Raw genomic sequence first — 26,346 nt, forward strand, 5'->3', positions numbered from 1 at the left:
ATTTGGCTCAGCCTCATTTTGCCAGTGAAAACAGTGGGGCTCCTTCGTCCCTCTGAGCCACTAAATAGAGATTTTAGGAATGGGGTGAAATTGGATCTTAAATTTAAAGATTTGGTGATTAATTGGAGGTTCAGGGGAAGTCTTGTTTTCGTTCCTTCAGACAGACTGTGTTCATTGAACCAAGAGGAAAATAATATTTTCAACAAAGCAAAAAAAGCAAGTTTGATTACGAAACTGGAAGCCTTAAGGAAATATATATTTTTTTTCTTTTTGGTATTTGAATTTCAGATTCTCGTCAAATGTGAGTGGTAGTCAGTCTGCTTAGTAGTAAATCAGAATGTCACCACTTGACCTTGGCAGAGTTACCTGGTAATGAGGATGAAAGGTGTATGGAACAATTTGTGTCTGAGTCACCAAGTTTTCCTTCAACAGGACAAATGTGTCATCTGTTTTGTCACAGCTGGTCTTGAGCAATAGAAGCTGCAGTGGCCATAGAGAGGAATGGGAAGGACACCAGCCTGCAGGTCAGAAGGTGACATGCACGCATAAGTGTACTTCTGTAAATGCACAGACGCTCTGAAAGAGTCCACAAGAAACTGTAACAGAGGCTGCTGCTGCAGTATCCTGAAGTGGGAACCTGGTGAGTCAGGGGTGGGGAAAAAATATTTTGTGTGTGTATACCCTTTCTTCATTTAAAAATTTTATATATATGCATATCTATATACCCCTTTAAGAAAATGAATAATAGTGTCCAAAGACAGAGTGAGGAAGAATACATATGAATGTGTGTCTTTGACTCTTCATTAAATTAGGTGGATCATTTTCTCCCTCCAGACCTTAGAAGCCTCTTTTCTAAACTGAAGTGGGCTAGACTTTAGATGGTTGGATAGCATCACAGATTCAATGGACATGAACTTGGCTGTGGGAGATAGTGAGGGACAGGGAGCCTGGCATGCTGCAGTCCATGGGGTCACAAAGAGTTGGGTTAGGGTTAGCGACACACCTTAGCGACAGAACAATAAAAAGAGTTTAGATTAGAGACATAGTTAATATTTGTTAAATCAGGGACTCCACAATTATGGAAAATAAAAATCTTCATCTGACTCTGACAGTGGAGAGAGATAACATATGTAGTTAATAATAGCAATATGAATCAAAAGCCATATCTTGCCAGCCATGAAGTTCAAAATTCAGTGGTTATATATTGAGCAGCTGCTCTGAGAAGGAGCACTCAGGAAGTAAGAGGGGAAGGGAGAAATTGCTTCTTATTGGGTGGACACTGTGGGGGACTAGAGGGCAAAATGTCTAGTAGCCCAAAGGGCAGTACAAAACAGCATGTTCATGGGCATAATGGCCTAAGACCATGGTCACCTAACTGGAATCATGACTTCACAAGAGCCTCTGTCTGTCCTTTCTCTATCTAGGAGCAAACTGTGGTGTGTCTGCCTTTGACCAGCCCAGTTGATGGTGTCTTATAGGTTTCCTGTAACTGGGCTCTATAATCATCTCTCAGGGTCTTTGCTTGCCCACGCTTCAGACATCTCCTAGCTTTATGCTCGCCCACTCTAATTCCATTACAGCTTTCACCAGTGAAGACTCAGCTCACGTCTCTGGCCCTGCACTTTTTCTAGCTGGTTTTTGAATGGCAGAAGTGATTTCACCCTTAGTCATGTAAGACTGAATGTCTGCCACCTAACTTGGGCCGGAGCATGTGGAAAAGAGCCTAAGCTTCAAAGCCCGTCAGGCCAGACTTACATTCACATTTTAAAGGTGTCCTCACTTGGCCATAGAAATATGACTCAGCTGCTTAAAATCTCCATGCCTGCTGCTTCATTTGTAATGTAATCCCTTAGTTATGCACCATGAATCTGGAAAGATCCATTAACACAGGCTCTTCTGGAAAGAAATCACCCTTATTTGAACACATGGAGAATCTAGAGCACAGCCTCAACCTTGGCACTATCAACTTTTTGAACCAGATCATTCTTCGCTGTGGAGGGCTGTTGTATGTTGTAGGATTTTTAGCAGCATCCCTAGCCTGTACCCACTAGATGCTGGTAGCAGCACCCCAAATCCATATGTGACAACCAATAAATAACAAGACATTGCCAAATGTAGTGTCTCTGGGGGTGGACATTTAGTAATCGCCACAAGTTGAACACTACTGATTCAGAGGATTATCTTCCTATCAAGTTTCATTTTGGTTTGTACAGAGTCAGACTAGGTGGGTGTCTGAACAATACTGTCTTTTTCTGACGTTCCCTCCTTTGTGTCTTCAATCCAGCTTCATTAGGCAGCTTGCTAGGGCAGTGGGGACATGGTTGCCTCAAGAGTTCACTTGAGGCTTTCAGAATTCAGGGAGAGCCTTGACAAGGCAAACAAACTTGGTCTTGCTGATATTGACCAACTCTTAGGTAAAGCTTTCACATGTTTTTACTGTAACCAAGTTTCTGTCTTGGTGAAGCTCAGCAGAAAAGCAGGGAATAAGGAAAGACAGAAAATTCCAAAAGTCATCTCTCTTCTTTCTTTCTAGGATTCAGAATACAGTGCTTCCTGCCAACCAGCTGCCATCTCTCTCCCCACTCAATCAGACTGGTGACCAACAGCATCCACATCAGAATCTATAGGCTGTGACTTAGGTTTTAAACTCTGCTTGGATTGATTATAGGTCTTGAATCAGGTCTTGAAGTCAGTCTGAGCAATTTGTACTCTCAATGGGATGGTTGAGAGAGGAGAACATTTCTATGGTGGGAGGGTAACAGTGTTAAGTGCATCAAAGTCATTGTGGGCGATGGGAATCAAGGAACCCTTCTAGACGAGTTGATCAGGATGGCACTCATGATGTTCTAAGATGATGCTCCAGTGAGAAAAGAGGGTAGGAACCAAATGATAGGCTAGAGAAAGTGTTTAAAATGAAAGGAGATATGAGGAGAATGGGGGCAGTGGCTTAGACTCCTCTTTATCAAGAAGAAGGTAGGTGCCCACAACATAGATTGGTTTCTTTGAATTAATTTATTTTAATAGGAGGATAATTACTTTACAATATTGTGATGGTTTCTTGCCATACATCAACATGAATCAGCCACAGGTATACATTTGTCCCCCCGCCGATCCTGAACCCCCCTCCCACCTCTCTCCCCATCTTACCCCTCTAGGTTGTCCCAGAGCACCAGCTTTGGGTGCCCTGCTTCATGCATCAAACTCACACTGGTCATCTATTTTACATGTGGTAATGTATACATTTCATTGCTATTCTCTCAATGTTTTTAAGACAGAGGATACCTGAGACTCTGACAGTGGAGAGTAAGAAGCCAGAAGAACAAAAGAAAATAGATGTTCTAGAGAGGAGACACCAACCAGGGGAGCAAAATTTAAGAGAAGAAACATGCATCCCCTGGAGACCTGTGGAAAGAATTAGAGGGAATCCCCTTATAATTTACTGTTTTCAATTAAGAGGCTAAAATGTCCTTCATAAAATACACATGAAAAGGTAAAGTATTAGACTGTTATCAGCTGGGAACACTCTAATTTAAACCAGCTTTAGAAATCTGTGGGTAATAAACTAATGATTAAATATTTATTAAACATTTATCATTCACATGCCCTAAGGATTTGGACTTCTGCCAGTTCTCTGGAAAGGCAAACTTATTTCAAAATGTTTACATTATATTACATAGAAAACTTTGACTATTAATCTGGACTTCACATCTTGTAACTTCTTGTCATCTTCAGCCAAACTGGTCACTGTTATCTCTCATAACAAAAAAGGTGTGTGCCCAGTTTAGTGGGTGAATGTTGACTGAGTGCCTGCAATTCACAAGTACTGTGTTTCAGACCTGGCTTGGTGGCTGTTGGGAAGAAGGTGGAGTAGCAGGGTGGGGAGCTGAGCCAGGACGCCTGGAGGGCCAGAGCTGTGATGAGCTCCTCTAGACTCATATCTAGAATCTCAGGCCCTTGAAACAAGGAGGTTTTACAGCACAGTATATACAAAATATTTTATTATTGGTGGAGTACTAGATATCAGTATTGAAGAAATATCCTCTGTCCCTAGGAAAGGGGATCAAAAGAAAGAAACCCTTCTCTTTGGCCTGCCAATGTTTTCACTGTGTCAAAGATAAAGCAGAGGAGTCCTTTGACTAATTTTTTATTGGAGTCTGAGCTTCAATCTGTGGCCCATAAACAAATAACTTAATGTCCTCAGCTTAGATGTCTCATCAATTTAAAATAGACCAATAATATCTTCTTGCCTGCAGTTGACTGCGCTAGATGCTATTTTAAAGCCCACTTGAACTCTAAGAGTTCTAGTTCTATGATAAAGCCACTCAGATGCATAGAAAATATAGTGTGTTTATTGCCCCTTTTCAAAAAGTCCATTTTTCTCTTGAACACAGTTAGGGACAATTTACTGTGCTTTTTAGTTCTGGTAATTTAGGAAGGGTTTCCATGGTTTCTGTGGTCTACTGGTCCATTTTTCTGTGCATCAGCTTGACAATAGATTATCTGAGGCCAACATTGTCAGCTTTTTGGATGAATGTCTCCCAGGCATGTATTCCCCCAAGGGGCAGTAAAAATTGGCTTGGAGGGTGATGTAATCTTAGAGAATACGTTGGTTTGTAGGCCACCAAAGGGCTGCAATACATAATCAGATATAAGGCATATCTATGGTATTAAAATTTGATGGTGATGAAATCCAGGAGAATTAGGAAAAAAATATATAAAAATACTTGGAAAGTGAAAGTGTTAATCACTCAGCTGTGTCCGACTCTTTACGACCCCATGGACTGTAGCCCGCCAGGCTCCTCTGTCCATGGAACTCTCCAGGCAAGAATACTGGAGTGGGTAGCCATTCCCTTCTCTGGGGAATCTTTCCAACCCAGTAATCGAACCCAGGTCTCCTACATTGTGGCAGATTCTTTACCATCTGAGCCACCAGAAAAGCCAAAAATACTTGGAGGGGGAGCAATAATAATAATAAAATTTAAAAGTGTTGAGAAATACTGCCCTGGGCAAAGAGTCCTGAGGGAGGGTAGGGTTATAAGATCTGTTGGGTTAGGATCCCATCACATACAACACATTTTTTTATTTTTTTAAAGTTTTTGAAGTCTATATTTAAAGTCTATCTTCCCCCTTTCTTTCTAATCTCCTACAGGACAAATTTTGCAATGGTTTAAATTTAGACATTTTCAAATTTACTTTACATAAAGACTTTTCTTGTGACAAAAGCCACATCTTGAAAAACGACTGTCTCTTTTGAGGTCAGACTGTTCTGTCTGGCAGTCTAGCAGAGAGGCTGTGCAGGAGGCAGAGGAAGGAGAGTTGCTGAGTAAGAGAAAGACACACATTTCAATCCCAGATTTGCTTTGGGTTAGCCTTGTAATTAGGGGAAAGCCCAGGAAAGCCCTGGAAGCCCAGTTTCCTCATCTGTTAAAAAAAAAAAAAAAGGCTGCTAATGCTTCCTGCTGCAGTGTTCGTGAAGGTTTTGAGACAACTGATGGGTGGTTTGGCGCTGGACGTTTCTGAGTTAGGCAGTAAGGCAAAGGGCAGAAGAAGACAGTAACTGGCAAGAAGAGGACATGATGCCCAGTTTACCTATTTTGTGAAACTTCACAAACATCCTGTTTGAGTTCTTTCTGCTGCTGTTAAAAAAAAAAAAAATTTTCTTCCACACCGCATGTGGCCCCTGCCCAATTTAAATAAACTCAAAAGGACTATTAGTAACTTTCAGAGTTAAGATTTGGGCTTTGCATCAATCAAGAGACATCAGGACAGTCAGAGATACCAGCAAGGAACAGCGTTTCTCTTGGTCTATAAAATCACGGTGATTTATCCTTTTAATGAAAAAAGAAAGGCGGGTGGGGGGCTTGCTGAGGCACAACAGCTGTGGTTTTATGAGGGGAAAGTAATCCAGAATTCCCTTCGGGGGTGGGGGGGGCTGTTGCCACAAGGGGTCGGTTTTGGATTATTGGTGGAGGCTGGCATCATCCTACAGCGACACGAACTTAACTGTACATGCAATAGCTTGAAATAACTTGCAGTTGTTTGAGGCGAGGAAAGCTCAAGCAATACCGGACTTGACTAGCTCCGTTTAAGTAAGGGCTTCAGTATTATTGATCTGAGGTCGACTTGAATGTCTGGAGCGGGAACAGAAGAAGGCTAACACCATTATTTTTAAGCTTGCACTGGTTTCTGGTTGCCCACTTAGCACATGTGAGCAGTTTAACTGTCGCCATGAATCAAGGGCTTCCCCCACTCCCAAGGTTATAAATAGAGATGCATAAATATTTTGGATCCATCAGCCTCCAAGTATTCTTCAGATGTTTTGGGTTCAACCAAACAGAATACATTGTGCTGAGCACATTCTCCCTTGATTTTTTGAGGATTGTGTATGATTTATGGGAAATGGAATCCATATGTTTCTGCTTCATTTACACTTAAATCATCAAAAGATTGTGTTGTAAAGCTGTGTGATGTCCAAGATAGCTTTTGAGCTTGATTTTTAAAAAAATAAGCTGCTTCAGAGTTTTTGTTCCTGTAAAAGTTAGAGAGGGAGAAGAGAAAGAGAGATAACTAGGAAGGCCTATTTAGCCAAGATGAAATAAATTTGAACACCAGGAAGTTCAATTTAAGCTGAAACTACAAACCGAAGAATTTCAAGTGGGTCCAGAACTGGGGAAAATACAAAGTTTCCTCTCCACTCACTTTCCGAAGCGCCTCCAACGAATGCAGAAAAGCAGCTGGCCACTCAGCAGCCCCACTAAGGGAAGGGAGGGCTCTGACCGCGCTGTCAGTGACCCAGCTAACTCGTGTGCCCACTGCCCCAAGAGCTGTTGTTCTCGGGCCTCCTGAGAGCAGTCCCTCTCGTCCAGATAAAGAACTCTTTGCCCTATTTTAAAGCATGGAAATATCTGCTCTCCTGGTGTTTTCCCGGGGTTGTCCTGTCCCACGGCCAGCATTTCCTGTTTGTTCTTCTGCCATCTGGCTCAAATAGCTGGCCACTGGACTGAATACTGTGTGTGCACTTGGGGTGGTGTTTACTTATTGGGCTAAATGAGAAATATCTCATTTAGCTCACAATAGGGCCAAGAAGGCATGCAGTTTGTATAAAGTACGAAACATGTTAACTAGGGACCTACAAGTTTGTAAGAAGCCAAATGTAAGACTAAGTTTTCTTTCCCCATCTCAATATTTAGTCACCGTCACAGCAGCTGTTTAGATATTTTAGGTATGCTTTATCATCTACGTATGGTATCTTTCAAACGGTATTGGGAGAAAAGCATCCAAATTAGAACTATTTTATGTGATAGTATAATTAAGATATCTTTAAATCTCTGTCGAGGACACATCTGCTCATCTCTAGAGCATTATCTAGTGTTAGAATATGGAACTTCATTATCCAGTGAGGTCTTTAGACTGTGTGGTCTGAAGTTATTTCAACAGAATTAATAGTCCTGTGAATTACCTGTATATCCCAATTCAGTTATCTGGGGGTGCAGGATAGGATTTTGGAATCTAGAAGGTTAGAATTTTCTCCCTAATTCCTAGCCCTAAGGAACATTTAATAAAATGTTTCTTAAGTTCATCATCCAGTGGTAACTGCTGTTAACACTTTAGTATATGTTCTTTAAGCACATGTATGTGGACATGTGTGCATACACACATACACAGAGTTTAATGAGATCATATTTATTCTGCTTTGTAGTTTCTCTTTTTCATTTAGAAACATAGTATGGACTTTTTCCTAAGTTAGTAAACTGTTTCACCTTATGAGTTTTTAATATTTACAGAATTAGAAAATAATGATTTCTTAGAATTGTACCATGATTAGCCCAATAACTGAGTATTTTTAAATGTAGGGTTTTAAAATATATTTTAGAGACATTTTTAAATGTTGACCTTAGTTTTTAGCAATGGTTTCTATATCTTAAGACACATTAGAAAATAATTATCTTCTACCTCTTGCATTTTTGTTATATTTCAGACCAACACACCCTTTGAGAACCATGGAGAATATCCATTTCCTTTTAGAAGAGGTCAAGGTCTCCTATTTTTTAAACATTCTAGAAAAGATCAATAGAATAATCAGTAATTTTTTTTCTTCTTTAGGAAAAAAGAAGTGTTTCTCCATTCCATTGCCAAGAATGGCTTAAATCAATCTGCATCCCTTTTTGTGATGCTTAGTCCACTGGTAAAACTCCCAGAGTCAACTTCAAAGAAAGCTGAGGTCCGTACCTATTTCGCCTTCTGTTTCTGAGTTTCTTCTCCCCTTGTTTTGGAGTTTCCAGTCTGTTACTATAGAACTCAGTCCTGTTCGTTTTGTTGACAGGTTGCCAGGATACATCCAGGCGACAAAGGCAGGGGTTCCTGCTCCTGGCAGCCAGCCTCACCTCCTAAAAGAACTCCTGCAAGAGGGGATGTGAATTCTGGAGCTCCCAGCTGTTCTACTCCTGTTTCCACCAGCTACCCCACCAAGGGATTCAGCAAGCCATGACAAAAGCCGAAATAGAAAAATAAAGAACGAGTATTACAAGGTGAGGCTCCTAGAAGGTGTGTTCTTTCTCTGTTGTCTGGTAGCTAATCAGTCTCAAGTCTTATCTTTCAACTAGCAATAATGACCTTAATCTCTTCCACGTCCTTCTCACCACTATGTAGTGATATTTTCTTGCTATAGAAAAGGAATCCAAAGAAAAGTAATGCATTCTTAAGTTAAAAAAATAACCCTCAAGTACTACTAAACAAATGAACAAATACGGTTTTACTTCACTGGATGATTTTGGCAATAATGTGAACTATGAATTAAATGTTTTAATTACTAAAAGAATCAAATTCCACTTAAGGGGTCGATATTTAAAATTTTCTTCAAAGAAAAGTTGATAAAATACATTTTTAACATTTATCAGAATTATATAGCCCAGAAAGTTTCCTCACAGGCCTTCCAGTCAATCCCCCTTCCATAGGCAACCACAGTTCTCATTTCTATTAACCATGAGAATAATTTGGCTGTTCATGAATTCTATATGAGTAGAATCATTCAGTGTATATTCTTGTATCTGACTTCATTGGCTCAGAAGAATGTTTCTGAGATGGTTCCTGTTGCTATGTATATAAGCAGTTCAATTCCTTGTATAGATGAGTATTATAGCATTATAGAATTATTATACAGCTGTTTATCTATTTTCTTATTAATTGATATTTGGTTTGTTTCCAGGTTGGGGCTCCTATAACTAAAGCTGCTCTAAACATTCTCGCACAAGTCTTTTGGTGGACATGCGTTTTCATTTATCTTGGGTTCAAACCTAGGACTAAAATTGATGGATGACAGGGTAGATGTGTGTTTAACTTTATAAGGAATATGAAATGATATGGCACCGTGGTTATAATTTGTATTTCCTTCATGACTGAAAATTAGTTAAGCATTTTTTACACGAGCTTGTTAGAGACTTGTATCTCTCTTTTAAGTATCTATTCATATTTCTTGTCCCGTTTAAGTGTTTTTTCTTTTTATATCATCTTCATTGATATATAATTCACATACAATAAAATGCACTCATTTTAAGTACACAGTTTAATGAGTTTTGATGAGTGATTTTATCCATTTTACCACCAATGATACAATATAAGAACATGTCCATTAACCTTTGTAGTTCATTCTCTGCCCACCCAGCCACTAAGTAATCACTGATCTACTTTCTGTCACCTGCAGATTAGCTTTACCTGTTTAGAATTTTATATAAATGAAATAATTCATACATTCTCTTTTGCATATGACCTTTTATTTGGCATAATATTTTTGAAAGAGATCTATGTCATTGTATGTGATTTGTTTATTTGTATTGTGGAGTAATATTCTGTTATATGAATGCATCATAGATAGTTTATCCATTCACTTGTTAACCTGTGTTTATGTCATTTGTAATTATTTAGGAATAGAATGTCCATGTTATCAGGTAGATATAGATTTGACTTTATGAGAAACTGCCCAAAGGTTCTACAGAGTGGTTGTAATATTTCATACTCCCATCAGGCATATATGAGAGTTTCTATTTTTTTTCACATCCTAACACTTGGTATTGACAATTTAAAATTTTTTAGCCATTCTAATAACAGGAAAATGCAAATTAATTTTTTTAGTTTAATTTACTATTATTTGTAGCTTCCCTGTTGGCTCAGACAGTAAAGTGTCTGCCTGCAATGCGGGAGACCCGGGTTCGATCCCTGGATTGGGAAGATCTCCTGGAGAAGGAAATGGCAACCCACTCCAGTACTCTTGCCTGGAGAATCCCACGGATGGAGGAGCCTGGTAGGCTACAGTCCATGGGGTCACAAAGAGTCGGACACGACTGAGCGACTTCACTTTCTTTCACTATTATTTCATGAGCTTATTGATATTTTATACATTTTCTTGTTGTTGTGAATAGTCTATTCAAAGCTTTTGCCTGTCTTGGGCAACCCACGTTGGGTTGCTTGCCACATATGTGTCAAATATATGCATTGAAAAAAATTTTTCCCAGTCTGTGTCTTATCTTTTAGTTTTCTTAATGATATTTTTTAAAGGATAGATGTTTCTAATTTACATGAAGTACAATTTTAAATTCTTTTATGTTTAGTGCCATTTGGTTTCTTTGTCTAAGAAATCTTTGCAAATATTGAGATCATAAAGTATTTTCCTATACTTTCTTCTAGAAGCTTTATAGTTTTAGTTTTTATATGTAGTTCTGTGATTCACCTTGAGTTAGTTTCTGCGTTTGGTGACAGTAGATGGTTGATACTAATTTTTCTGCCACATGAATCCAGTTGTTCCACCATTATTTGTTTAAAAGATTTTCCTCTCTTTATTGAATTATCTTGGCATCTTTGTCAATATGAATTGACCACATATGTGGATCGACCATTTATTTCTGGACTCTATTCCATTACATCAATCTAAACAAAACTTGATAGGATTATAGTTGCACTGATGTCTTTATTGGCATCATTAATTTTTAATAAGCCAGTTATCTTGGCTTGTGTGTATGAAAAGTGTTCATCGCTCAGTCGTGTCCAACTTCAAAACAGATATACAAGTTGAGTGCTTCCATGACTGTTTGCCAGTGGAACCATGCATAAGAGTTTAAATCAGGTTGGGCATTCTGTCTCTTATGTTTTCCAAATCTCCTCCTAGACAGTAATCTGATCTTAAGCTAGTCTGTGGTAAGCAAAAACCAAAAATATATGGTTATAAATTTAATCAAGAATGATAATCCCAGTAAAAGGGATGCATTTTTCAAACCCATTTATACAAAATGTGGCTTGAACTTAATTTTCATTCATTCATTCATTCAATAATTTATTGTCTACTGTTTTTCAGACACTGTTCTAAACAAGGGAAGAGGGGAGGGAAATATTTCTTTGTTCATAATTTTTACAAGGAAGCAATACTTATAATCTCTACTCTCTTGCCTATTTAACAGCGTATATCTCACAATTACAGAGAAAAAAACCTATGCCTGATAAAATAAACATTGGATACAATGTTTTTACACATTCCTATGAATTTACAGAAAATTATTAGCACTCAGAAGTTTACTAAAGAAAAATACTTCCTCAGGCTTTTCAAGTTTGCTATCCCTGTCATAAAACATCCATTTCTTTTAAGCCCAAGAATGTAAACTATCCCTTCTGTCCATTTGAATTTTCCAACCTGTTTTGGAAGTTGAATCTTAAATATTATTTCTAAGAGAAATTTGTTCAGAAACTGGACTTTAATATGACCATTTCTTCTCTGGATTTATATAATTTAAATGAATATTATTTTATTCTAATATTATTATTTAAAAAATTTTCCCCAAACTCCCTGGTGAATGAAACATTTTTAGGCGTTTTGCAGTTCAAGAGATAAGTCGTAAGTGGTGAAGAATGTGAGCAATTCCAGAGCACCCTTCCTGAGGCAGCAGAGGAGATTCCTGTGGAGTCTTAAAGACGTAGAGAAACCTTTTCTAAATTACAGCATACAAGTACAGCAGGATGCACACAGTGTTGGGGGCAACAGGAAGGGAAATGTAAGGGAGGCACATTGTTAGCAGGTTAAAAGTGAGGACAACGCAAATAGAATGTCCAGAGTCAGTGCAGCCAAACATTTATTTCAGAGAATTCTAAAAGGAGGCCCACGGAGTTCTCGCAAACAAAACCTGTTAGGGTTGTGGTTGCACCAAGTGCTATTTTGTACATTCACATTGATGAATAATTGGATGTTTCACTGTTAAAATGGAGTGTTCTCGTTTGTGTGCTCTAATTCAGAGGTTAGGAAACTTTTCCTATAAATGGCGTTATAATAAATAATTTAGGCCTCGTAGTCTGTCTGCTCTGCAGTGGTAAGACAAAAACAATCAAGACAAATACACCAATGAACAAGCATGGCTCTGTGCCAGTAAAACCTTATTTACAAAAAAAATAAAAAGATGGACAGCTGGCCAGGTTTGACCAGGGAGCCCTAGACTGTCGACCCTTGTTCTAATCTTCAAGGAATTCTAATGAAATACTTTGCAAAATTGTATATTGACATGTAAAGAACCATGGCTTTGAAACTATTCTTCCTCTGAGTGCCTGGTACTGTAGGGCTATCTTCAAAGAAAATATGACTTCCAAGGAGAATTAAGCTTTGAAAGTCATCTGCATTCAGAATGCATGTGGTCAAAAGAAACAATATACGAATAAGATCAGTTAAGGAAAACCTAACTTTGTTTCTCCTTCAGTTTTCTTCCTAGTCCTACAGCACCTAATACATGTGTCTACCTAGTCATAAAGCCACCTCTGATGTGCTTGTCTAGCTCTGTTCTTGGGAGGAGCTTAGTGCCATAGATGCAGGTAGCTCATTTCTTGTTGAATAGTCTTTACCATGGGGTATAGGGCTTGGTTCAGTACACAGTCCTTGGCTGGATTCTCATTTCTATTGGATTTGGTATACAGGTAATCCTGCCTCAAGATCCTTGGGCAGTTGGGTCCAGGACTGCCTACTGAAACCAAAATCTGTGGATCCTCAAGTCTCTTATACAAAATGGTATCAGATCAGATCAGATCAGATCACTCAATCGTGTCCGACTCTTTGCAACCCCATGAATCGCAGCACACCAGGCCTCTCTGTCCATCACCAATTCCCGGAGTTCACTCAGACTCATGTCCATCGAGTCAGTGATGCCATCCAGCCATCTCATCCTCTGTCGTCCCCTTCTCCTCTTGCCCACCATCCCTCCCAGCATCAGAGTCTTTTCCAGTGAGTCAACTCTTCCCATGAGGTGGTCAAAGTATTGGAGTTTCAGCTTCAGCATCATTCCTTCCAAAGAAATCCCAGGGCTGATCTCCTTCAGAATGGACTGGTTGGATCTCCTTGCAGTCCAAGGGACTCTCAAGAGTCTTCTCCAACACCACAGTTCAAAAGCATCAATTCTTCGGTGCTCAGCCTTCTTCACAGTCCAATTCTCACATCCATACATGACCACAGGAAAACCATAGCCTTGACTAGAAGAACCTTTGTTGGCAAAGCAATGTCTCTGCTTTTGAATATGCTATCTAGGTTGGTCATAACTTTCCTTCCAAGGAGTAAGCGTCTTTTAATTTCATAGCTGCAGTCACCATCTGCAGTGATTTTGGAGCCCAGAAAAATAAAGTCTGACACTGTTTCCACTGTTTCCCCATCTATTTCCCATGAAGTGATGGGACTGGATGCCATGATCTTCGTCTTCTGAATGTTGAGCCTTAAGCCAACTTTTTCACTCTCCACTTTCACCTTCATCAAGAGGCTTTTTAGTTCCTCTTCACTTTCTGCCATAAGGGTGGTGTCATCTGCATATCTGAGGTTATTGATATTTCTCCCGGCAATCTTGATTCCAGCTTGTGTTTCTTCCAGTCCAGCGTTTCTCATGATGTACTCTGCATATAAGTTAAATAAGCAGGATGACAATATACAGCCTTGACGTACTCCCTTTCCTATTTGGAACCTCTGTTGTTCCATGTCCAGTTCTAACTGTTGCTTCCTGACCTGCATAAAAATTTCTCAAGAGGCAGATCAGGTGGTCTGGTATTCCCATCTCTTTCAGAATTTTCCAGTTTATTGTGGTCCACACAGTCAAAGGCTTTGGCATAGTCCATAAAGCAGAAATAGATGTTTTTCTGGAACTCGCTTGCTTTTTCCATGATCCAGCGGATGTTGGCAATTTGATCTCTGGTTCCTCTGCCTTTTCTAAAACCAGCTTGAACATCAGGAAGTTCACAGTTCACATATTGCTGAAGCCTGGCTTGGAGAATTTTAAGCATTACCTTACTAGCGTGTGAGATGAGTGCAATTGTGCAGTAGTTTGAGCATTCTTTGGCATTGCCTTTCTTTGAGATTGGAATGAAAACTGACCTTTTCCAGTCCTGTGGCCACTGCTGACTTTTCCAAATTTGCTGGCATATTGAGTGCAGCACTTTCACAGCATCATCTTTCAGGACCTGGAACTGCTCAACTGGAATTCCATCACCTCCTCTAGCTTTGTTCGTAGTGATGCTTTCTAAGGCCCACTTGACTTCACATTCCAGGATGTCTGGCTCTAGGTCAGTGATCACACCATCGTGATTATCTGGGTCATGAAGATCTTTTTTGTACAGTTCTTCTGTGTATTCTTGCCACAAAATGGTATAGTATTTACATATGACCTACACTCATCCTCCAGTATACTTTTAAATCCTCTCTGGATTGCTTGTAATACCTAATACAAAGTAAATGCTGTGTAAATAGTTGCCAGTGTATGGCAAATTCAAGTTACATTTTTCTGGAACTTTCTGGACTTTTAAAAATTATTTTTGATCTGATGTTGGTTGATTCTGCAGATGCAAAACCTGAAGATACAAGTGACTGACTATAGTTACACTTGGAAGTCCAGAATGATAATTCCTTTAAAAAGCTATTGAAGTATAGTTGAGTTACAACATTGTGCTAGTTTCAGGTGTACAGACTCAATTATACATGTATTCCTTCTTTTATTGTTTCTTTACCCTTATAGGTTATTACAGAATATTGAGTAGAGTTCCCTGTGCTATACAGTAGATCCTTGTTGGTTATATATTTTATATATAGTATATTAACCCAAAGCTCCTGATTTATTTCTCCCCCCATCCTCACATTTCCCCTATGGTAACCATAAGTTTGTTTTCAAAATCTGTGACACTGTTTTATAAATAAGTTCATTTGTATCATTTTTAAAAATTAGATTCCCCATATGAATGATATCATATGGTATTTGTCCTTTTTTGTCTGTCACTTAGTATTACACTCTCTAGGTTCATTTATGTTGCTGCAAATGGCATTGTTTCATTCTTTTTTATGACTGAAAAATATGCCTTTGTATATATGTATCACATCGTCTTTATCCATTTATGTATCACATCTTCTTTATCCATTCATCTGTTGATAGACATTTATTAATAGATTGTTTGCATGCCTTGGCTATTGTTAATAGTGCTGCTATGAACACTGGGGTGCATGTGTTTTTTTGAAGCGTTGTTTTCTGCAGATGTATACCCAGGAGTGGGATTGACGAATCATATGGTGGTTCTGGTTTTAGATTTTAAAAAACCTCCATACTGTTCTCCATAGTGGTTGTACCAGTTTACATTTCCATCAGCAAAGTATGTGGGTTCCCTCCACACCCTCTCCAGCATTTATTGTTTGTAGACTTTTTGATGATAGCCATTCTGATCAGTGTGAGGTGATAGCTCATTGCAGTTTTAACTTGCATTTCTCCTATAATTAGTAATACTGAGCATCTTTTCATGTGCTTTTCTGGCCACCTGTATGTCTTCTTTAGAGAAATTTCTATTTAGATCGGTCCTTTTTTGATTAGTTTGTTTGTTTTATTAATATTGAGCTGCATAAGCTGTTTGTATATTTTGGAGATTAATCCCTTGTCATTCGCTTTCTTTGCAAATATTTTCTCCCATTCTGTTTGTTGTCTTTTCATTTTGTTTATGGTTTCTTTTGCTGTACAAAAGCTTTTAAGTTTCATTAGGCCTCATTTGTTTACTTTTTTTAAAATTTTCATTACTCTAGGAGTTAGATTCAAAAAGATTTGTGCAAAATACTAATCCCTTGAGTTAGCATTATTAGGAAGACTAAACAAGGGTTAGATGCTCAGATATCCCTAATACTTGAGAAAACAGCACAAAAGTAGTTTTTAATCCTTTCTCTACAAAAGTCCTTTTCTGTTTTTATTTTTCTGTTTAATTAATGGGCTTGATTTTTGTTTTCAAAATCTGTTTAAAATCAAGCTAATCTTACTCGGCTCATTCAACAGGCAGCAGTTTTTTGTCAGTGCCTGCAATGTGCTTGGCACTGGCCTAGTTGCTTGGGATGTGACTATGCGGAGAGCAAATAAGACCCTAATGTTCACAGAGGTTACGTTCAAGTAAAGGAAACCAATACTGCACATGTAAACAAACAAACGATGATAATATGCGCTGTGAGAGCTGTGAAGAAAATAAATAGCACTGTCACAAGTGTGCACATAACTTTGCTAGTGGCGGTTGCACGGCACACATGTACGTGTGTGTGTTCATGCGTCTGTATGGTGCACATACACGGTATGTTCACGTGTATGCACGTGTGCACATGCGTCTGTGTAGGTGCATGAGTGTCTATGTGCCCGTGTGTGTTTCTCTGTGTGTGTGTGTGTGTTTTAGGAAGAGACAAAGAAATTACCTGAGAAAGAGTAGTCAGGAAGGGTCTGTCCGTTGGAGTTGACATTTCCACAGAGATCTGGAAAATAAAATAAGAAAGCTACCCAAAGAGCTGGGGGAAGATTCTAGGCAGTAGCAAGAGCGTGTGCAAAGCTCCTTTTCAGTCTCTCCCCTAACCTGGAGCAAGAATGGGTGGCTTATTTGAGGAACCGAGAGGTGAACAAGGATGCAGCACAGCACAGACGGGAGAGAGTTAAGGGAGCCCAAAGCAGAGGCTTGGGGAGGCACCGGGTTATAGAAGTTCCAGCGTTTGGCCTTTATTTTGAGAATAGTGCCACAACCATGGTACGTTTAGTCGGGGGAGGTTGAGGATTTGTTTTAGAACTTTAGTAGGTGACTATGTCTGCTCTGAAAAAGAAGGATTAGACAGTAGGAGTGATTTTTCTCCTGCTGTGTCTGAAAGAGCATGTGGACAGCAAGGCACATCCATTTATCTGCAAGGCAGTAAACTTAATAGAGTGCACAAAACATCCAAATGGGATAACTGGCTACATTAGAGACAGATGTGAAGAACGTTTATATGTGAATTAATATAGTATCATGAGGTTATCCAGCATCACTAGAAGAATGGAGACAGGAGTGAAAGAATAGGGAAAGGAGAGACACTAACACACACAAAAGCCGAGGACAGGAGAGGAGAAAGTGAGCAGAAAGAAAATATAAGGTGACTGGTGTAAAACGAGATGTTTGCTTTCCTGTGGAATCATTAAAAGGCACTTATATGGGGATAAAAAATGCTAAATCTATTTTTAGAGTATCCATGCTTAATTGTTCAGTCGTGTCCAACTCTTTGTGACCCCGTGGACTATAGCCCTCAAGGCTCCTCTATCCAGGCAAGAATACTGGAGTGAGTTGCCGTGCCCTCCTCCAGGGGATCTTCCCGACCCAGGGATTGAACCCAGGTCTCACGCATTGCAGATGAATATTTAGAGTGTCTACTAGTTCCTTTTACCTTTTCTCTTGTTCTCTTCTCCCAACCCCACATCTCCCATACAAGCCCACAAGAAGATCAAGAAGTTAGTTGGAGAGCTGGGGCAAAGGAAGGTTTCCTCATGATCATTTCCCCTGCCTTCGCCACTAGTAGGACTTCTCCCAGGTCAAAAGATGTGGTCAAAGGTTATTTCAGTAAAATTACTGTGAAATGTACAAAGTGAAAGTAGTGAGGATTGGAAATAGAAGAAATCCATGGTTGGAGAAAGACTCAGAATTCAATGTTTAGCCAACTGTTGTTCTTATTAGTATCATCTGACCTAGTTACAATCCAGCATATCATTACCAATTACATGCTACATGGACTGGAATCCTGGCATGGATTCCTTGTCAAATGAAGATTATGACAAGGGTTATCAGTCTGTTCTCTTGACCTAGAAGGGATATGGAGGAAAATGTATAGAGGGGGATGTGTGTGTGACTAGTTAGAAAGAAAGTGCTCAGCGTAGTTATGATAAATAGAGCTAATAAGATTCCAGCCTCTTGCCAAGTGTATATATTCACTGAAAGGATGGAAATACATACATTTAGTTTGTGAAAAATTATTTGTATTGTAGCTCTTTGCAAAATGTGTAGTAAGAAATTAGTTTTTACATTATTTGAATCACTTTGTGGCATTTCCTCTCAAAAATACCAAATGATTGTGCAATATTAAAATAATGATAAATCTTGGACTGCTCTATCTGTTCAGTTCCAAGTGAACCATAGTATATATGAAACACATGACATTTCAGTCAGCAAAAATTAAGACCACATTTTCCTCTTCAGTTAGTTTCTTTCCTATGTTGAATACTGTGTCAAGTGGAGTTTAATTATTTTAGCTATTGGGGTGTTTATGAGTAACAAAAAGTTTCCAAATAAACTTTTCAACAGAGACTCCCAGGAAAAGCTTACTGGTAAGTAGCACAAGAACACTGTTCTAGCTGTAATTTCTGAAATGGACACTATCCGTTGTGTGTCTAAATAAAATAGGTAATGTTGTGATTCACCAACAGTTTAATAACTTTTAGTGTTAGTCTTAGTTTTGTGACTGGAATTTTATAATTAATCAATAGAGAAAAATCTGTAGCCTGAAATTGTGTCATCCTTCCACATGGTATTTACAAAACAGATTTAAAATCTATACATTTTCAAATACTGATTTCATAATGTCTTGAGATATTTCAGCCTATTTAATCTTCCCATATAATTGTGGTATTATAAGATTCAAAAAATCATAAAAGTGAAAAACTATGAACAAACAGCCAAAACACTTAAGTGGAAGCTTCAGGAGGCTACAGGGAGAAAAGAACAATGAACAGAAAAAGTAAAACCAAGAAATTTATAAAGCCCACTGAAAGCAAATGAGGACTAAGTGCATCTCATCTGTACCTTTCCACCCTGGGGTCCAGAATAATGAAATAATTCTCAAGATAAGGAGAAAGAAAAAGCCTGTTTAATCACCTTAGGAGTGACTTGCCATATATGTCTTTGAGTGGAGTGGACTTTGCTGATGAGACTTCTGGGCCTCAAAGGGTAGGAAAGGTAAAGGAGGAGAATGAAAGGAAGATGTTCATGATGACTCTTGTTAGTGTCCCGTGGACCTTGGTTGATGGCAGTCTAATAAGTTCCCCTTGAGGTTGGGTTAACCACCAACTTTCACAGAAAAACCACATAGAAAAAAGAGCTCTGCTAGACCCTAGGAATGGTCCATCTGCCCTATATGAAGATAGTATTTAGAATCATATAATGCAAATAATTTCATCATAATAGTGTAGTAGTTCCATCCATGAAGGAAAAGCCAAGACTATCACTGAAGCCTTGGTATTATTGAGAATCTGATTGCTTTTTTCAAAAAATCCTTCTCACTTAGGTAAAAAGTTATGCCTCTGTTTCTTTGAGTGACTAGAATAGGAGTCTTTTTATTAAAAGTGATACACAAACCTTTTTTTCTTTTTCTTTTTCTTTAATTGATTTTTAATTGGAGGATAATTGCTTTACAATATTGTGTTGGTTTCTGCTGTACAACAATGTGAATCAGCCATAAGTATGCATATATCCCCATCTACCTTGAACCTCCCTCCCACCTCCACCCCATCCCACCCCTTTAGGTTGTCACAGAGCACCAGACTGCACTCCCTGTGTTATAAAGCAACTTCCCACTAGCTATCGATTTTACATATGGTAATGTATATATTTCATTGCTTCTCTCTCAATTCTTCCCACCTTCTTCTTCCCTCACTGTATCCACAAGTCAGTTCTCTATGTCTGCATCTCTATTCCTGCCCTGCAAATAGGTTCATCAGTACCATCTTTCTAGACTCCATATGTCATATTCTTAGTCGCTCAGTCATGTCTGACTCTTTGTGACCCCATGGACTGTAGTCTAGAAGAAGGTGATGGCACCCCACTCTAGTACTTTTGCCTGGAAAATCCCATGGATGGAGGAGCCTGGTGGGCTACAGTCCATGGGGTCGTGAAGAGTCAGACACGACTGAGCAACTTCACTTTCACTTTTCACTTTCATGCATTGGAGAAGGAAATGGCAACCCACTCCAGTGTTCTTGCTGGAGAATCCCAGGGACGGGAAGCCTGGTGGGCTGCTGTCTATGGGGTCACACAGAGTCGGACACGACTGAAGCGACTTAGCTGCAGCAGCAGGACTGTAGTCTGCCAGGCTTCTCTGTCCATGGGGATTCTCCAAGCAAGAATATTGGAGTGGGTTGCCATACCTTCCTCCAGGGGATCTTCACAGCCCAAGGATTAAACCCAGGTCTCCCTCATTGTAGGCTGATTCTTTACCATCTCAGCCACCAGGTAAGTCCCTAGACTCTCTATATATGTGTTAATATACAATATTTGTTTATCTTTTTATGACTTATAATATTTCACTTTGTATAACAGGCTGTAGATTTGCCCACCTCAGTTCAACTGACTCAGATTCACAACACACAATCCTAACAGGTATATAGATGAAGTAAATATATTGTAGTAGTCTGTTAGTTAACTCATTGATGGAAGGGTTGGATTATTTGGAAATATGTCTAACTGTGGTTGTGGTAATGGGAACTCAAAAATTATATCACAAAATATCTGTTCTAGGCTCTTCTGCCAGAGGCAGCATTCTGGGCTGAATGAATTATTAAATAAATCCAACTCCACCCAGGCCTTCTTAGTGGACTCAAGTGTACTTAGACAGGGCATTTATTACAAGGCTACATGTTCATGGAAACACAGGGGACTCAAACAACCAGACCTCACGAAGGGCAAGAACTACCTGTTCCAGAGAAATTCCTAGCCAAAGAGTTGAGTGGATTCTGTTCTCCAGGCCAAACACCAAAATAATTAGTAAGTAATTTTTATAAAAGCTTCAGAATTATAGAGGAAAGTAAAAAGAGTTTCTCAACCAAGTTCTTTTTTATTTATGCTGATTATTCAGAATTAACAGTCAGATATTATCCCCATTGGCTTTTCAGCCCTATCAGTTCCATTGAGTTCAGTCACTCAGTTGTGTCCGACTCTGCGACCCCATGAACCACAGCACACCAGGCCTCCCTGTCCATCACCAACTGCCAGAGTCTACCCAAACCCATGTCCATTGAGTTGGTGATGCCATCCAACCATCTCATCCTCTGTTGTCCCCTTCTCCTCCTGCCCTCAATCTTTCCCAGCATCAGGGTCTTTTCAAATGAGTCAGCTCTTTTCATCAGGTGGCCAAAGTATTGGAGTTTCAGCTTCAACATCAGTCCTTCCAATGAACACCCAGGACTGATCTCCTTTAGGATGGAGTGGTTGGATCTCCTTGCAGTCCAAGGGACTCTCAAGAGTCTTCTCCAACACCACAGTTCAAAAGCATCAATTCTTCGGCGCTCAGCTTTCTTCACAGTCCAACTCTCACATCCATACATGACCACAGGAAAAACCATAGCCTTGACTAGCCGGACCTTTGTTGACAAAGTAATGTCTCTGCTTTTTAATATGCTGTCATATTAAAAAGTTATTGGTCATAACTTTCCTTCCAAGGAGTAAGCGTCTTTTAATTTCATGGCTACAATCACCCTTCAGCCCTATACTAGGCCTGTATTCAGCCCTATAGTAGGCCTCTTTCTGAGTAGAACTAAAGCCCCACCCTGTTTTCCTTTTTAGGAGAGATGAAGAAAGAGCCCTATCCACAGTCAAACTCTGCAACCCTGACCTGGTCACAACTTTCCCACTTGTGAGGTGGCCTGCTTTCTCTTTATACTTTAGTCATATCTGAACATAATCTCTCATTTCTTCTTTGGGACATTGTGACAGAGGTTTCTTCCATTCTCCAATAGAATTATAAAGTTCCAGGAGTGCACATATTTTCCAGACATACTGCAAGACATAAAGACTAAAGAATATCATATGTCTTCTGCACCCAGGTGGCAGTGGCAGCCCTCATGGTTGCTCACCTGAGTGCTCCATCATTAGCCTGTTCCCATGCTCTACCCTCTGTAGAGCATGTAGGATCTGTAAAGGAATACTGGAGGGGATTGCCATTGCCTTCTCCAGGGGATCTTTCTGACCCAAGGATAGAACCCATGTCTCCTGCATTGGCAGGATCTGTAAAGGCAGATTCTTTACCACTGGTGCCACCTGGGAAGCCCAATGCAGGATCATATGTAACTTTATTTTTATTTTGTTAGAGATCCTCCATACTGTTCTCCACAGTGGATGCACTAGTTTACATCCGTACCAACAGTGTAGGGTAGAGCATGTGTAGGAGATGGAAGGAGTCATTCCATCTCCTTCTTTTCTGTCTTTTTCTTCTTTATTTTAATCTTTAAAAATTGAAATATAGTTGATTTACAGTTGTATTACAATAGTTGTGTTAGTTTCAGGTATGCAGCAAGGTGATTCATGTGTGTGTGTGTGTGTTATGTATTAATACATACACATATTCTTTTTCAGATACTTTTCCATTATAGGTTATTATAAGATATTGAATATAGTTTCCTATCCCATATAATATATCCTTATTGTTTATTTTATATAGAGTAGTATGTATCTGTTAATCCCAGATTCCCACTTTATCTGCCACTCCCCTCCCCTATTTTTCCTTTTGGTAACCATAATTTTGTTTTCTATATCTGTGGATCTCTTTCTGTTTTGTAAATAGTTTCATTTGTATCATTTTTAAAGATTCCATATATAAGTTATATCATATGGTATTTGTCTTTATCTGACTTACTTTGTATGATAATCTCTAGGTCCATCCATGTTGCTATAAATAACATTATTTCATTTTTTATGACTGAGTAATATTCCACTGTATATATATTCCACATCTTCTTTATCCATTCATCTGTCCATGGACATTTAGGTTTCTTGCTATTGTAAATATTGCTTCTGTGAACATTGGGGTGCATATATCTTTTCATATTAGAGTTTTCTCTGGGTATATGCTCGGGAATGGTATTGCAGGATCATTCATGTGTGTGTGTGTGATAAGGTGCTTCAGTCACGTCCAACTCTTTACAACCTTCTGGACCATAGCTCATCAGGCTCCTCTGTCCATGGGATTCTCCAGGCAAGAATACTGGAGGGGGTTGCCATTGCCTTATCCAGGGGATCTTTCTGACCCAAGGATAGAACCCATGTTTCCTGCATTGGCAGGATCTGTAAAGGCAGATTCTTCACTGGTGCCACCTGAGAAGCCCATTGCAGGATCATATGTAACTCTATTTTTATTTTGTTAGAGATCCTCCATACTGTTCTCCACAGTGGATGCGCTAGTTTACATCCCTACCAACAGTGTAGGGGGGTTACCCTTTCTCTACATGCTCTTCAGCTTTTATTATTTGTAGTCTTTTTGATGCTGGCCATTCTTACTGGTGTGAGGTGCTATCTCACTGTAGTTTTGATTTACATTTCTCTAGTAATTAGTGATGTTGAGCATCTTCTCATGTGACTTTTGGCCATCTGTATATGTCTTCTTTAGAGAAATATTTAGCTCTTCTACATATTCTGTCTTCTTCTTAAGCATAATTTATTTTCTGTGATGTCTCATGCTTCTGTTCTCCAACTTCACAACTCTTTCTTATTTTCTTTTCTGCTTTAGCAGCCATTGCTGTTATCCTTCCCCAGAGACTAGTTGTGATTGAGTCAGTTCATCTGGTCATGTCCAGCCATTTCATAGACTACTGCTGATGAGCCTATGATGGATAGGTTTGTCCAGTGCCCAAGCTCTGATACAATCAGCTTGGGGATTGGGAGTTGAATAGTATGCTACAGAAGGTGACCACCCAGGGCCATTGGTCCAGAGGAGAAGGAGCAGGTTTCTTTAGCAGGGGCTATCAGTATGACAAGCACCATAATTGAAATATTTCATACTGCTTTGATCTGATAACTTTAGAAAATGTAGTCATGTTTTTCAAAATTTTTCAGTTTTTTTTTTCCTTTTCAAGACTACAGGTTGGAGTGTCTTTTAATGAAATATGAATAAAATGTTATTTGAATTAGCTACAGAATAAAAACTTAGGACTTCCTCAGACTATTTTTAAACAGGAAGAATAATTTTAAAAATCTGTAGTCACCTAATTACATTTTTCAGCCTGCAGTGTTATTATTGAAAATATGGGAAAGAAGACCTATTAAAACCATATAGTAACAATTATGATATCATATTTATCCCCTACCAGACTCTGTGCTAAGCATTTTATCTTACTTTTAATCTTCACAATAACTCTGCAAGGTATCAATCATTCTTCCAAAATGTAAGTGAAACTGAGGCATAGAGAAGTTACATATCCCAAGATTCCATAGCTGATAGACATTTTGGAGCCAGTGTTTAAAATAGACCTGAATATTTTGCAAAAGTACTTTAAAGTGGAAACTAAAAGAGCATTACTGAATTCTTGGCTGAGTTACTTTTTCTGCTCTTACATAGCAAATTAGACTGTACCAGTGTATTTCAGAATTTGCTTGAACTTGAACTTTGTTTCCCAGATGTGTAAGTGAAACCTTTATTAATATCGGAATAACCTGAGCCTATCACACACAAAAAGAGGAGTGGGAATTGATTCAGCATTTAGAGGGAAGATACTGTTGGAGATAAATTCTTTCATTCTTGAAGCTCTGTCTAAATGCAGCAAAATTTTATAGCAGAAGTTTGCTATCTAGGCCAGAAGTATTTGTCAAGATTTTCAGCAAAAATGTTTAGACATATGTCCGCTACTAGCAACATAAGATGGGACATGGTGGCAACTGTTTGAAGCAACATTAAGCAGAAATTCAGAATTGGAAGGAATAGACAAGTCTGGCAGTGTGTAGTATACATAGTCTCAAGAAGTTAGGTATAAAGTACATTTTGTAAATCAGAGGGATCTATTTTCCTACTAAAAGTGTGCTTTTAGTATACATAGTCTCAAGAAGTTAGGTATAAAGTACATTTTGTAAATCAGAGGGATCTATTTTCCTACTAAAAGTGTGCTTTTAGAGTAAACGCTAATGGATCCTGTTAGGAAACCAAAGAACTCCCTTTCCCTAGTCTCTGAATGTTAAATGTTGATGTTCTCAACATTTCTTCACTTGTCATCTTTTTTCAATTGTATGTTATACATGTTATAAGAAAATATAAAATTTCCCCATTTCCTATAGGGAAATCAACATTCTTGTTGTTGTTCAGTCGCTAAGTCATGTCTGACTCTTTGCAACCCCATGGACTGCAGCATGCCAGGCTGCCTTGATCTTTGCTATCTCCCAGAGTTGGCTCAAATTTATGTCCATTGAGTTGTTGATACCATCCAACCCCCTCATCCTCTGCTGCCTTCTTCCCCTTTTGTCTTCTAACTTTCCCAGCATCAGGGTCTTTTCCAACAAGTCAACTCTTCGTATCAGGTGACCAAAGTATTAAAGCTTCAGCTTTAACATCAGTCCTTCCAATGAATATTTGGGGTTGATTTCCTTTAGGATTGAGGATGGTGAATGGATAGGTGTGGGCATGTACATGAATGTGAGTGGATGGGTGTGGGGTGAGTGTATAGATAGATGTATGAATTGTTAGATGTGGTATGAGTATGGATGTAAGTGAATAGGTAGGTGTACATGGGTGTCAGTGATTGGGTGTGTGTATATATAGGTGTGAGTGGATGCATGTTAGTGTGAAGGAGTGTGGGTGTGAGTGTGTAGATAAATATGAGTATGTAAATAGATGTGTATGTATGACTTTGTAGATGGATGTGAGTGGTTGTATGTGTGTGCATGTATGTGGTAAGATAGATGTGGGTGAAATGAGAAAGGAAAAATAATGGTGAATAATTGATACAGATAATTGCGAAGGTACACTGGGAACAAATCTCAACATTCTTGAGATTAGTTATAAGGCTTTTCATGATTTGAAGGGAAAACTTATGCATGTGGCACTTTGACAAGAAATGTAGTCAGTTAACCTGGAGCAGAATGTATTAAAATCAGGTTTCTGAACACTGGGCTGGAGGAAGCACAAGCTAGAATCAAGATTCCTGGGAGAAATATCAATAACCTCAGATATGCAGATGACACCACCCTTATGGCAGAAAGTGAAGAAGAACTAAAGAGCCTCTTGATGAAAGTGAAAGTGGAGAGTGAAAATGTTGGCTTAAAGCTCAACATTCAGAAAACTAAGAT

The 26,346-nt window shown here is 39.0% G+C and overlaps 1 protein-coding gene across 3 annotated transcripts in view; it reads left to right on the top strand.

Annotated features, from left to right (window-relative positions):
- Positions 1-410: 410 nt before the first annotated feature.
- The window catches only part of LOC102399131 (zinc finger protein 474), a 67,731-nt gene continuing 41,795 nt past the window's right edge, over positions 411-26,346 (top strand). Inside the window, exons 1-6 of one of the 3 annotated variants that reach the window (XR_006553441.1) lie at positions 411-640; positions 2,534-2,639; positions 3,272-3,490; positions 7,979-8,221; positions 8,324-8,528; positions 9,206-9,742. The gene's annotated coding sequence lies outside the window, so the exon portion shown is untranslated. Of the gene's footprint in view, positions 641-2,533; positions 2,640-3,271; positions 3,491-7,978; positions 8,222-8,323; positions 8,529-9,205; positions 9,743-26,346 lie in introns of those variants that run through there. The other 2 variants (XM_044947799.1, XM_044947800.1) reach the window with 2 other exon arrangements.

The sequence above is a fragment of the Bubalus bubalis genome, chromosome 9 (assembly GCF_019923935.1).
Source record: "Bubalus bubalis isolate 160015118507 breed Murrah chromosome 9, NDDB_SH_1, whole genome shotgun sequence".
NCBI classification, from domain to species: Eukaryota; Metazoa; Chordata; class Mammalia; order Artiodactyla; family Bovidae; genus Bubalus; species Bubalus bubalis.